Source organism: Melanerpes formicivorus, unplaced genomic scaffold (assembly GCF_026170545.1).
Source record: "Melanerpes formicivorus ecotype bairdi unplaced genomic scaffold, bMelFor1.0.p_v2 SCAF_29, whole genome shotgun sequence".
Classification (NCBI taxonomy): Eukaryota; Metazoa; Chordata; class Aves; order Piciformes; family Picidae; genus Melanerpes; species Melanerpes formicivorus.
This window is the reverse complement of record NW_027142381.1, coordinates 7,695,617-7,709,336: the sequence shown is the minus strand read 5'-3', so window position 1 is coordinate 7,709,336 and position 13,720 is coordinate 7,695,617. Positions and strand designations below refer to the sequence as shown.

Below are 13,720 nucleotides of genomic sequence, written 5' to 3'. Positions count from 1 at the left end.
GTATGGCTTCTATTCATAGACGTGAAATTAAAGGATGCAGTTAAACACAGTTGTGAAACGGCCAGTCCAACAGCTGCATTTAGTTTGTTTTTCAATTTCTCATTGCCTTTCTTGTTTATTAGCTGTGACTCTGAGGTCAGAATTAAAACAAATATTTTAATGGCAGCATTTATGATGTTGGCAGGGAGCTTGCACGGCTTAGTCGTGCGAGTAGGACGGGGGACTCGCGCTGGGTGGTGAGAGGTAGGTCCCTTCAGTCATGACTGGTGAGGCTTCCCAAAGTGCAGCACAACTGATAAGCATCCTGCAGTCTGTTGCTTAGCTCTTTCAGCAAACTGGACATGCTTAAAGGATCTTCATTTTAGGAGGCCAGAAGGGAGGATCCTTTTATAGCTTTTTTAACGTGGTGCAACCAAACGGAATCCTTCTCTCCGTCATGACAGATCGAAGGTAGAAAAGCCTTTATGAACTGTGATAATTAAAACCAACTCCTGTGTAAATTATACACATCCATGCATGCTGCAGATACTGTTACCCACGGGTTTTAAGAGTCATTTTAGAGCCTACGGGGCTGTAGTTTTATTTTGGTAAACTGACTTTACTCTGCCACGCCGAAAAGCAACTTAGAGAAGTCCTATTTGTGCCATAGCTGAATATTAGTTGCTAAATACATTGTTGTCCACACTTGTGCAGGTCCTGTACAGCCGTGGATAATGCCAGAAAAATGGAATCCATAAGGAAGGAAATCAGATCAGTGTTGCAGAAATCAGTTCCAGACAGATAGGCTTTTACCTTCTATTTACCATTTCTATTAGCCAATTTCATGATAAACTGTCAAATTTGAGCAGTAAAAATGGTAAATTATTTGGATTTTGAGGTTAGAAAGATCAAGGGTTTAACACAGGTGACACAGGGATGGAAGTTACAGGGTTTCTTTTCACTTTCCTCCTGATATTGAGACTTTAAATGATGCTGAACTGTTAAATGTGACAGGAAGCAGTTGGTTCAGCCTCGCAATCCAGACCAGCTGCTCATCTTGCTGTAGCAAATGTTATCAACAAGCCTGGAAATAACCAACCCCTCTGCATTTAATTCTCTCTGTACTTTTATTTTTATATATGGGGTTTTTTTTTAAGGCAAAAACTACAGCAGCATCTTTTATCTACGAAACCTGGCTCACGGGGGCCAGAATTGGTGAGATTTGCTGGAAAAGAGGAACATAGTCGTGAGCATTTGGAGTCAGCAGTGTAGCTGCCACATGCATTCTGTTTATCTGACATGGTTTAGAGTCATAAAATTGGGATTTCCGAGGATTTACAGCAATATGTGGCACAAAGATGAATATTCTTTTTTTAGGGGAACTTGTCTTATTGATGGGATGAGACTTGACACAACAAATCACCCTGCGCTTTACCCAAAGGCTGCCTTTTCCTAGAGATAGGGAAGGAGAAAAGTCAAATTGGCTGTCGAGGCATAAATCACCATTTTGACTTGCAGTGATGCCAGTAAAAACAGGGAAGATTCTGACACAAGTGTTCAGGTGGAAATAAAGGATTTTATGATTGGAAAACTTTTTGCTATTGCCTGAGGAAGTGCTTTTTAGTTAAGCATTTTTTTTGTCACTGATACTCAGCTGTTCTCCCAACACTTAAGTTTTTAGCTAACGAATGTGTGACCAAATTAAGCTGATTTGTTTTAGTTTCCTTTCCCCTTTGCCCTCTTCCCTTTGCCCTTCCCTTGTCCTTTCCCTTTGCCCTTGCCCTTTCCCTTGTCCCTTTTCCCCTTCCCCTTTTCTTTCCCCTTTCCCCTTCCCCTTTTCTTTCCCCTTTCCCCTTCCCCTTTTCTTTCCCCTTTCCCCTTCCCCTTTTCTTTCCCCTTTCCCCTTCCCCTTTTCTTTCCCCTTTCCCCTTCCCCTTTTCTTTCCCCTTTCCCCTTCCCCTTTTCTTTCCCCTTTCCCCTTCCCCTTTTCTTTCCCCTTTCCCCTTCCCCTTTTCTTTCCCCTTTCCCCTTCCCCCTTCCCCTTTTCTTTCCCCTTTCCCCTTCCCCTTTTCTTTCCCCTTCCCCTTTTCTTTCCCCTTTCCCCTTCCCCTTTTCTTTCCCCTTTCCCCTTCCCCTTTCCCTTTTCTTTTCCTTCTTCCTTCTTCTCTTTTTCCTTTTATCTTTTCCTTTTCTCCTCTTCTGTCCTCTTATTTTAGTTTTTTATTCATGCCTTTATTTGATGCCTGAGAAATCTCTTGATACTAGAATTTCAATGTATTTGTCGTGTTCTTGATTTTATGATCAATTGTAGGTGCAAAATTTCCTGTGTGTCAAAAGTATTGATGATTGCACAGGTAAATTGTGTCTTTTGGCAAGCTTTTTGGATGATATACAGATGCTGGCTGTGGTTTATAGGTTAAGTTTTCGATGGTTGGTGACAGTTTTAATGAACGCTTTAAAGTCATATTCATTTTATTGTCTCTAACATAATTTCATTCTGTGCAATTCACTAGTTAATGGATAGTCTGTCCATTTATCTAGTGCATGGGTCAATAAGTTTCTTTCTCCTCTCCCTGTGGAGAGGAGGAAGGGCCAGGTCCTCTCTAGCTTGCAAAGGAAGGTGTGTTTTAGATCACTTCTTCTTGACACACACATTGTGGGATCACAGTTGTAACAGCAGCCCCACAAATGAAGGGTGCTGCAGGAGTGGGCATGTGCTGTGTATGTGCTGCCTTCCTACAGCCAACACCAGCATTTTTTAATGTATTTTTAAGGTTTTTAACACTTCCACAGCCTCCCTGCATTCTAGACCAGGACAGGCTGCAGGAGGAGAATTTCCTATGAAAATGAGGTAGAAATGCCATTTTCTGCCCGCTGCAGTTTATGTCTACGCCTCAGTGGTGTAAGCTGTCTCAGCCAGGGTTGTGGTGGAGTCAGTGGTGGTGAGGCAAGAAGAGAATGTGCTGTAGAAAACAGAGAAATCTCCAGGATTTCTGGCTGCTGGATTCATGCTGCAGTTCTGTAAGTGGGTGTTAGAGTGAATAACCTTGGTGTCTGAAGTAAAATCCCCCGCCTCCAGCTGAACTCTGGGAGCATTTTTCCAGGCAGTACGCTGTGTTTCTGCCAGGTTGCTGAGATATTTACTCCTCAGCCCTTATAGACATTTGAGACAGTTCATTTTTGTTCCTAAAGCTGGCACCATTCCTTACGAGCATTCAGGGGGATGCCAGCTCTCCACTGTGGCGACTGATCACATGGCTCCAATTCCTTTGATTTTGTGTATTCTGCTTGGGTTTTGTGTATTCTGCCTGGGTTTTGTGTATTCTGCTTGGGTTTTATGTATTCTTCTGTGTCCTTGGATTGGGATTGTCTTACACGAGGGAAGAACAACTTGGCTTGTCTTGAAACACAGAACCAAGCTGCCCTTTGCTGATGATCAATTATAAATCAGACCTTCCCAGGACCAACACACTTATCAGTTGGTTGTAACCTTTACACAGAAGCTCCTCACTCGCTACTATAATGCAGTTTGGTCACAAGATCTTAAGGATAAGTGAGTGTGATGTAAGTGGGATGTGAAAACACATAGATGTGTCCTTTTCCCAATGTAGTAAACCAGAGAGGAATCAGCCCTGAATTTTTGAGATGTCCACTAATCCTGAGAGTCTCAATAGTCAGGTATGGAGTTTGATTTTGAGGGATCCTAGGACATCTATCACTCTCCTGTCCATCTGCAATGTGAACTGCACTGTTCTTCCTCTGCAATCTCATGTTCTGTAGTAGTATGGTAAAGAATTTGGGAAGTTAGGCTGAGCTGCTGAGGGAAGCAGCTTGGGAAATTGCACTCAAGTCTTAATTCCTCTTTTTCAGCAGTGATAACTGGCAGTACAGAATCTGAGCCGGTGACAGCCTCATGTTCTCTTGTCCTGCCAAGGTTTCAAAGGAGATAGCCCAGCTGCTATGGGCACTGTGGTTAGAGCAGGCTGCATTCAGATCCGTGTCCCTTCTCCTTTCTCTCTTCTGTGGTGTGTTTGGCACAGCCTTTGACATGAATTCCTTCAGAAAGTCATAGTTGCATAGTAACTGTAATAGTACAAGCCAGTAACTTATTACAGGACTGCTGGACCTCCCTGTGTCTTCAGATGTCTAATTTGCTGTTGAGCTGGGACTAGCTGATTTGGACTTGGACTATAGAATTAACCTTCACTGATGAGCAGCAGGGCTGTCATTTCTTTGCTCTTACTCCTTGTTACTGGGAGCACACACACAAATGTGTCTATTGCTTGTATTTGTTTTAGGAATTGGGTTAAGGGTGGAAGTTTGCAGGGTCTCTTTGAAGTGTGCTTAAATCTTACTACTGTTACTATAAGGTTTGTGCCTGCTTTCTCAGCTAGGCTGGGGAAAGGAAGGCTTCACTGCCAAGAAAGTGTAGTAGGTGGCTGTGGGTAGCCAGGAAAGATGAGAATTATCCTGTGTTCAGATTTTTTTTCAGAGGTTGTGCTTCAGCTGCCAATTTGTTATGGCAAATAAGTAGACTTCACAGCCTCTGAAAAGGACATTTTGTTACAAAGGCTTAGTGGTGGTCTCCTCCTGGGACAGCATTTTTCAATAAAAGCTTTTCTCTACACCTCTTAAATGGAGCCATGGAAGTGTTTGCCAGCTACAGGATGCTGTTGGGGCTTCTTACCATTTTAGAGGGAGCTCTAGACACAGTATTTTTCAGCACAAGCCCTTAAAACCAAACTGAAATTGCAATAATTAAGTACAAGGTTACTGTAGGTGTAGCTAAGTACACCTTCAATGTGGCAGCAGCACCAGCTTTCAAATTGGGATAGGGAAATACCTCCTAACATACATGAGTAACACACATCACTTACACCTATCGAAGTGTAAATTCATGCAGCGACCTTCCAAGTTCAGAATGGGACTGAGATAACTTCTACATAAGGCAGGAATGAGATGCAGGATGTAAGGCTTGATCCTTATGGAATTAAAGGGAAGGTGGTAAGAATGATTGCAAAGAAATAGGTTTAGGGAGGAAGAAAGGAGTTCTCAGTGAACAAGAAGTGGGGGGATTTTCAAGCTGTGTTTGTTGACTGAATGAATGGTGGCATAATTCCAGCAGTGCAAGGGAGAGAGGGGCTAGGAGAGAAGTTTGCAAACAGCGTAGAAAATAAAGAGCAGAACTCAAAGCTCTGGGTATGACTTCAGTCTAGGCTAAAAAGGAAGGGTATGCTGAAAATGAACTGTAAGAGCTTCAGACTTTGAATCTTAGGGATTGAGAGCTAATTTTGGGAAAACTGGAGGATTGAGATGCTGTCACACATCGAAGGTCACTCAGTAACTTGGTGCCAGAGATGAATATCACAAAGGATCCCTGATTCTTAATCTGTTTCTGAAACCGGTCAGTAACATTTCCAATCCAGTTCATTTTTGTACTTTGATTGTGTTGTTAATGAGGTCATTTTAGAGAGAGGAACATTTCAAATAAGACAATTCAATTAAGAATCATTTGTAAAGGTTCTGCTTTAGAAATACCTGCTCATTTATTTTTTCTCTTTTAAACGTGGTAGGTAAGTGATCTGCTTGCCAGAGAGAAACTCTGCAAATCAGACACTCAGTTAGTAAACAGCTTCAGAAGGTGCTGCTTTAGCAGTACCTGCTGGGCTGGTTTTATTTTCTTTTAAATATAGTAAATAAGAGATCTGCTTTCCAGAAGTGTTACTCCTGCCAGCTTAGCAGCTGAGAGCTGTGAAATGCAACACATCTAAAATTGTAAATAATCACGCTTCCTTGCCTACAAAAGAGCTTTTCCATCCATTAATAACGAGAAAATGAATGTTGGACCAGCAGTAAAAGAGATTAAACTGTGTACCCCTTTGGATGCCTGACTGCACCTTTAACGGACCTGAAAGTCCTCTGATTATTTAAATGTTCTATATTGAAATGTGATGGTGGCCTTGAGTTAATAGTTAAAGAGGTTTAAATTAGAATGCCTCTGCAGAAGTTTTTCCCGTTGATCAGAGCAAGTGGGCAGAAAAATGCTTGATCTGACTGTGGGGAAGGATTGATAGTGCCTCACAGATAACCAGAATAGTCTTTCCTTTCTGTTTTCCCCACCTAAGGTGCACAAAGAGTCTTTTACTAAGCATAAAGATTAGTTGGGGTCTGGAGAAATGAGAGGTAGTTTATTGATGTGGCTGCTACCGGCACCTCCGCTCTGCTCGGGGTTTTCAGCGTTTGCACCTTTCTTCTCCAGTTTGCAAGATTCATCTCATTCTGGAACAGCAGCTTCCCAGATGTGTCATCTAGAGCAAAATGAGCTCTAATTATTTAATGACAGGAGAATTCTTTGGGTTTCCTCTGTTTATTTCTCACTTTTGTTTTTCAACTTGTATGACTGCTTTTGAGGACAAGCACAGCAAAATTAACATCGTGGCATCGCGGTCGAGGAGTTGCAGTTACAAAGCTTGTGTCTCTGTGTCCCATATGCTGGGCCAGAAGGTGAGAAGTAATTCATGACTTCAGGTACCCCCTCTCTCTGTAACATTTACTTTGTTACTCCAATGAAAAGAGAAGAGGACAGCAGTGTGTTTCAGCAGAACAAACGTTCACTGTAATAGCTGAGAACATCAATGTAAGGGTCGTGGCTATGGATTTGTGTTCCCTGTTGGAGGAATTTGCAGTCAGGGTTAACAGAAAAAGGGAGCCTGGTCCCTTTGATCTTTTGCCCTCATTTACTCAGCTGCCCTCAGTGTACATCCTTTAGTTTTGGGAGGGACAAATCCATCCTGATAAAGTTTTAGTGTTTGTTGAGCCACCAGCTGAAGTCAGTTAGTGTTTGAAACTGGGGAGTAGTTTTGCAGTGTATAAAGCATACTGGTGAGCTGTCTGTTGGACATGGGAAGTGTCTGAGGGTTTCCATGCAGCCACTCCAAGCTCCAAATACGCAGATTAACTTTATAATTGCACCAAGCAGGTGACAGAGCACAGAGATCTCCAGAGAACAGCTATGGGAAATTATTTATTCACAAAATAAACTTCTTATTGCCTCCTTTCTTTTGCCTTGCTGGAACTTTGTCAGGTTTATTTCCAAGTACTTTGGATCTCTGCTTTATTTTGTTGTTAAAATCAGATTTTTCTTTAGTCAGTTAAGGTGTGTTTGAGATCACATTTTGTTAACTGTGGCACATGTGTTCCACTTGGAAACACATATGGGCTTAGCACTTGTACTTGGCTGTATTTTGATGAGCATCAGCCTCAGAGAGGAGTTAAGTGGGTGTAAATAAAGCTACTGTTCATAGGTCAGGTCATATGTTTCATAAAACCACGGGCCACAGAAACTTTGTCACATCTTAGGATGCATACACAAACTGCTTTTGTGAGGGAGCTGCAGTGGGATGGAAATCCATATAATTAGGATGCAGAAGGCAGGAATGCTGAGGCCCTGTCCCTGGAGACATTTAAGATCAGACTAGGCGTAGCCCTGGGTAGCCTGCTCTAGTTGGAGGTGTCCCTGCTTACTGCAAGGGGGTTGGACAAGATGACCTCTGAGGGTCCCTTCCAACCCAATGCCATCTGTGACTGTAAGTCGATGTGGTTCTGCTGAGCTCTCTGGTCTTGTAATTTACAAAGCTATGAAGCATAATATTAACATTGCATGGTGCCTGTGCTCATAGCTAAAACCCCAAATCCGTGGAACTGTTCATGTTTTTTTAATCACTCTTCATGCAAACAGCATGTTGGCGTGGTGGCCATGCAGGTCTCTCCATGGCTGTGCGTGTGTGGAATGGAAGGGCTGCATTCCTAACTAAGTATATCCATGAATATGGGCTTCCTCCAGGCAGATGTGCTCCTGCTTGCCTAATGTCTGTGCCCATGGTGTTTTTAAAACATATCCAACACAGCTTGAACGTGTTGAGTTCTTCAGTGTATAATTACAGAGTGAGTTTGTTTGGGAAGGCAGAAAAATCATCTCCCAAGGGAAGCAGTGGATTTCCCTACATTGGTCAGTTTTAAGACTCAGCTTGCCAGGGTGCTGGGCCATCTCATTTCAACTCCACTGTCACCTAAAAAGGTTGGATCAGATGATCCCTGGGGACCCTTCCAACTTGACATTCTAGGGTTCTGTGAAAAACCCTTCTGGCATTGTTGAAAGAGAAGTTACTCAAACTGAAACCCAAGGTGAAATGGTCTGTCCCTCATTTGTATGCATATAACAAAACAACCATGCAATTAGGTAGGTGTTATAAATAGGATGTGGTGGAGATGCTCAGGCTGCTCAGGTTTCCTAGATTTTATAGCAAGTACCCAACAGAGATTTGCTGCTCTCTAATTTTGCCTTTTGGGCTAACCAGCTGACGCCTAGTTGAAAAGAGTTATGTTCCTACAAGGCCACAGAAGCCTTTAGTATTCAGTCTCTGTCTCCTTCGGATTGTGGAGAACTCTCTGTACCATCAGCAACTTCAATCCCACCCTTTAGGCCAACCCTCATCTATCAAAGCCGGGCTGAGAAGGAGCGAGAGGAAGCTCCCAGATAAACATACAGCAGCGCCTCAACTCCTAATCACTCTGGGCTTCCGCTTCCAGGCCCTATAATTAGAAGTCCTTCTTTTCCTTGTATTCCCAGTTGACGCAAATGCTTTTTGTGGCTTGGCACCTCATTTAGGGCGTGGGCTTAGTTTATGGCCAGGCCAGAGTCTGGTTTAGTCTTCTGATACTGCAGAAATAGCTCTTAACCCACAGTCTACATCTGTACTAGGGTTTCCCCCCCTGCTTTCATTCCTATATTCTCTCTATTTTCTAACATTTCTATCCTGAAAGAAGCTTCTTGTTTCCCAACCAGAATGCGTGGAAAGTAAGAAGCTGTAAATTAGGGCAAATATATCTGTCAGGTAAAGCAAAGCTTTGCTAATTATTAGTTTATTGTTTTGTTGTTGTTTTTTTTTTCCCCATGTATGCCTTTCAAACTGGATTTTAATCATCTCTGTGGATTGGAAAAACCCACACAGTGATGCAGTCATTAATTGAACCGAGCTGCACCCCTCCTACAAGGGATAAGCCAAATCAGAGTTTTTTGCAGCGAGATACACACCAAGTGCTATCTGCTTTACACATAAATTTCCACTGGGTTCTGTGTGTGCAAGACTCTCAATTGATTTCAGATGTTATCTGTTAAACAGGGATTAATGCCAGTTTGAAAAATAAGCAGGAAATCCTTGAGAATTATTCACTTTTCATCTCTGATTATTCATACATAAAGTATATCACAAGAGAAAACATTTTGGCCTGAACTTGTGACAGCTTTAACTCACATTTCCGTCTAAACAACTTTTGGGGAGAACTGTCACAAAGTCTTTCAAAAAGCTGAGTTGAAGTTTCCTGCACTTGAAAGTGAAAGTGAAGTAATGACCAAGATTCCAGTTCCCCTTGCTCTGCTGGGATTAGGGATTCCTGCCTCTTGTTGCGAGGAGATAGAGAGAGAACCCAAATGGCTGAGCTGTAGTAATTGAAAACTCTGACTCTTCAGCGTGAAGTAATGAGAGCTGGAAAACACCACAGCAAAGCCCACGGCCAGCCTGGTCAGCCAGCCCTGATTTATTGTTTGAGTAACAGCAGCAAGGAAAAGCTTTCAAAATGCTGCTTTAGGAATACACTTTCTTCTCACATCTGTGGTATTGTGCTTGGGACCTCTCTGTTGATACAAGTGGATGTTTGTATTTCAAATGCAAATGCCAGTAGGAAAGGTCCTCCTTGAACTTACTGAGCAAGAGTGGCTAATACAAGCAAAGGGCCTGTTTCCCCTTGGCTTGCATTTAATCAAATGCACTTATTCCAATAAATGCATTTTATTAGATTATTATTCCTGACAGGCAGCAGGGTTTCAGATCAGGCATGCAAAATTGCCAAGTCAGATACCACCCATCTTTCTGTTTTAAAGCCAATTCCTTTCCACCCACAAATGTGTTCTCTTTCACCTCTCTACTCCTTCGAGTTAGCAGAGACAGAAAAAGAAAAGCCAAACCCCAACCCCCCCGCAAAACCAAAAGGCAACAGATGAGTATGAAGCCAAGAGCAATGTACCTCATATGGAACTGATCAGACCCACAGATAGACCAACATATTTTACAGCTTCATCTGCTCAGACATGCTGTAGCTCACTGAAGGAACAAGCAGGTGACACCATGTGCTTTATGGATTTCGGTGGCATAGATTCATAGAATGGTTTGGGTTGGAAGGGGTCTTAAAGATGATCCAGTTCCAGCACCTGTACCTTGGGCAGGGACATCTTCCACTAGACCAGGTCACTCAATGCCTTATCCAGCCTGGCCTTGAACAGCTCCAGGGAGGGGGCATCCACAACGCCACTGGGCAACCTGTTCCAGTGTCTCATCACCCTCACTGCAAAGAATTTCTTCCTAATATCCAGTTTAAATCTGCCCTCCTCAAGCTTCAATCTATTTCCTCTTGTCCTCTGATGACAAGACCTTGTAAAAAGTCCCTTCTCCAACTTTCTTATAGTCCCCCTCAGGTTCTGGAAGGCTGCTATAAGGTCTCCCCAGAGTCTTCTCTTCTCTGAGCTGACCAGCCCCAGTTGTCACAGCCTGTCCCCATAGGGAAGGCTCTCCAGCCCTCTGATCATCTCAGTGGCCTCCTCTGGACCCGCTCCAGCAGTTCCATGTCCCTCTTACGCTAGGAGCATCAGACCTAGAGACATTTGTAGTGTGCGGTCCCAAAGTGAGCTCTCTAGCGGTGCCCTGCTTGGGGTGAGTAGAGATTTGGGACAAAAACCTTTGTGAGGAGCAGGGTGAAATTCTAGCACGTCTGTGTCCTGCGGGGTTTCTGCACCATGCACAGACACCTGCGTTTGCAGCCAATGCTGGAAACGAGATCCTGGTTAGCTAAACAAGCCAGAGCCTTGATGGACAGGGCAGTATGGTAATTCCTGTGTTTTCACTGGCTCCTGATTATTACACAGCTTTCTGTCTCCTGCCTCCAGACAGACTTCTGGCTCGCTCCAAGGGTGGTTGTTTTTTTTATGACCACGGTTGTGCTGTGCCATGTGATGGGATACACATGAGGAACGCTGTGCTCGGGTCTCTGGGTGCACTCAGCTCTCTATCCATGTTTATAAAACACTTCTAGCACTAGAAGTGCTGAGGCTGTCTGCTCACTGTTAAGAGAAGCCTTATGGAGTCCTCTCTTCCAGCTTCTCCAAAGGTCCTTTCCATCTGAAATAACAGGAGAGCTCATAAGGACCAAAAGTCATAGATTCATGGAATGGGTTGGGTTGGAAGGGACCTTAAAGATCATCTAGTTCAAACCATGGGCAGGGACACCTTCCACTAGACCAGGTTGCTCAAGGCCTCATCCAGCCTGGCCTTGAACACCTTCAGGGAGAGGGTATCCACAGTCTCCCTGGGCAACCTGTCCCAGGGTCTTTCCACTCTCATTCTAAAGAATTTCGTCCTGATCTCCAGTCTAAATCTTCCCTCCTCAAACTTAAAGCTATTGCCTCTTGCCCTATATGTCTGAGGAGCGGCAACTGTGGGAATATAGAAAAGAAATCCTTAGTGCTGTGTTGAATGAGATCTTGTGGAATCTCCTCACTCCTGTAAGAGCAGTAGCCTAATTCTAGCGCACCAGGGCCCTGTTTGCTTCCAGGTCTCTCCAGTGGAAATGCCATACATCATCGAGGACCGCACACTTCACTAGAAGGGAAGTGTATTTTGTGATGTTTCAGAACAGAATTAATGCAAATTGTGTGCACAATCCCACACTAAAGACTTGGCTGGCTTGCACTTGAGCAACTTTAGCCGTATTTCCTATCAACACAGTCACTACAAATCAAGGAAATTGCCAGTTAAGCCAACATTAACATCCAGACCAACCTCAGCTCACATGCCTTACCGCCCAAACATAATACCCAAATGCACTCACGGATTTCTCAGCTCCATAACAAACTCTCTTTCATTTCTAACACTCAGAGTCAGAGTAGCAGCCTGTAACAGCAAAAGTATGTCTGCTGGAGGGAATCTTGCTGAGGTCAGATTTAAGATCTTGCATTTGTGTGATTTTTGAGGGAATGGATGTGTGCAGTGTGGGTGGCCTTGTGCGCTGGCCAAGCCCTACCAGCTCAGTGGTCAAGCTGAGGAGGAAACTTTCTGGGTAATTCTGTCTCTAAATACAATTATGATTTCTCTCTGATTTTGTACCTTACTGCTGGTGGGCCTCACTGTCTTCAAAGTATTTGTTTGCCTTCACAAGATCTTGACTTCTCAAAGGTTATGGTCAAGAGATACTGAGATGTTCATGCTGTGTTATCCTGGTTGGAGGCTTCAGGACTGTGCTGCTCCTCCTGTGAGCTGAGAGGTGCTCACAAGCCTGCTATAGAGGAGGAGGCACTGGGGCACGAGGCTGGGCTCAGAAGGTGACACTGGGTTCAGAAGGTCAAGGCTTTGGCTGCTGAAATTGTTCTTTTTGGGTTTAAAGGACTGCCAAGGAGGGAAAGAAAACACTTGGCATGCTGATTAGTGATGCTGTGTGCTGGTTCTGTAGAAAAGTTCATTAGCCTTGATTTTTACTGAGAGATTGTTTCTCTGCTGCTCCCTACACAAGAGAAATTTTTTTCCAGTTTGATTCCAAAATTCCCCAGGTGTCCTATTCCAGGACTTTTATGGCAAGAAGTGAGAGCCTTCACACTTGTCCTGCATGTGTTTGTTTAGCAGCAGTGAGCAGAAGCATGAATCGTGGAGCCACGTGGAAATAAACTGAAAAGAAAACATTTTTATGTCAGAGCTGTGAGTTCTCTTCCTGAAGGATAAAGTGTTTCAGTGGTGCTTTCTATGGAGAATCAACACAACAGAGCAGTGTGGAAATTCCTGGGTTTCTTTAATAGATGGGTACCTTGAAAACACTTCAGTGTAGCTATTAAATGGCTAAAATCCCTTTGTACTTGATGCTAATTAAATATCAGGGGCTTGCTTTGGGAATGGAATGAAGCTGGAGGTGGGGAGATTCAGGCTAGATGTGAGGAGGAGGTTCTTCACCATGAGAGTGGTGAGACCCTGGAATGGGTTGTCCAGGGAGGTGGTCGAGGCCCCATCCCTGGGGGTGTTTAAGAGCAGGCTGGATGAGGCTCTGGCCAGGCTGATCTAGTGTGGGGTGTCCCTGCCCATGGCAGGGGGGTTGGAACTAGATGATCCTTGTGGTCCCTTCCGACCCTGAATGAAACTGTGAAACTATGAAACTATGAAATGCCATTAATTAGCATGGTAATATGGATATTTCATACAGAACAGGAAATCTGAAGTTTGTTGACTGCAGCCCTACCTTCTGCCCTGATAGCAGAGTTTTCTGATCTGCACAAAACTGCTTACTTTTTGGCATGAAAACTTAACCTTTTGTGGCAAATTGACTTCAATTATATTTGTGAATGCTTAAAAACTGGGCTATGGAGTGACACAGAGTGGGAGGAATCAAAAGTAGAGAGCATATATAAGTTCCTGTGATTCTGCTGGTCTTCTAATTGAATCACTTCAGTACATCCATCAGTGAGCTGTTTTCAATGAAGTTAGTACCTAATTTAATATTTCACTTGAAAGCTCTCAGCTCTGATTTGCTGCCTTTCAAGCAATAAATCAGAGAGTTTCTCTCGTATACATTTGTAAGAAGGATGCTTCTTCAGGATTGTTTTTGGTATGGGTTGTTTTGGCTGGCTTTTGATAATGTCTCTTCTTCC

The 13,720-nt window shown here is 43.5% G+C and overlaps 1 protein-coding gene across 11 annotated transcripts in view; it reads left to right on the top strand.

The window, feature by feature from the left end:
• The window catches only part of BCAS3 (BCAS3 microtubule associated cell migration factor), a 383,738-nt gene that overhangs the window by 91,569 nt on the left and 278,449 nt on the right, over positions 1-13,720 (top strand). The gene's annotated exons all lie outside the window — the stretch shown is intronic.